This window comes from Phalaenopsis equestris, unplaced genomic scaffold (genome assembly GCF_001263595.1).
Source record: "Phalaenopsis equestris unplaced genomic scaffold, ASM126359v1 Scaffold218432, whole genome shotgun sequence".
Lineage (NCBI taxonomy): Eukaryota > Viridiplantae > Streptophyta > Magnoliopsida > Asparagales > Orchidaceae > Phalaenopsis > Phalaenopsis equestris.
Genome location: NW_018236881.1, coordinates 6,238 through 6,936, shown reverse-complemented (window position 1 = coordinate 6,936; position 699 = coordinate 6,238).

Below are 699 nucleotides of genomic sequence, written 5' to 3'. Positions count from 1 at the left end.
ATATCCATTATTTGAAGTTCAATTTATGTTGAAATGCATTGGCTAAACAAAGTATCATCGAGACCGTAGATCAGGTGATTTACGATCCGGATCGGACACCGCTGCGTGCGGTGTCCAATCCGCGTGGAATAATTTTTCCAACCTTAGAGGCAAGCGCATAAGCGCCACTTACCCGCACCTAAGCGCCGGTTCACGAAAATCGGTTCACGAATGGTTAAAAGTAAATTTTTGGTCTGAAAATGCCATTTTTACCGCCTCCTATCGTCTTCCTCTACTCGAGTTTGCGATTTTGAGAGCCAGGGCAAGTAAAATTTGGAGATTTCTTGGTAGAATCAAGTGAGATTTGCTAGATCCAAGTTCCTTGAGGTAAGAGCTTTACTTATATGCAAAAAATTTTTGATTTTCACCATATATTTTAAGCACATTTGGAAGATTTTGAAAATTTACTATTCATGGTGAAAAGTGAAGAAAAATCTATGGAAATTGCTTGAGAAGTTTAGTTAGTGCTTTTAGAAGTTTAGTTTAGTGATTTAAACTTGATTTTTAAAGTTATTGTTGGAATTTATCAAATTTATAGAATGACACGAATAATGAAAAGGAGTAGAGGAAAGAGACCATTCGATTTGAGCAAGTTTGTCAGTTTGAAAGCTCAGGATTGATATAGTGACACTCTGCAGTCACAAAAATTGATTCAAGAGC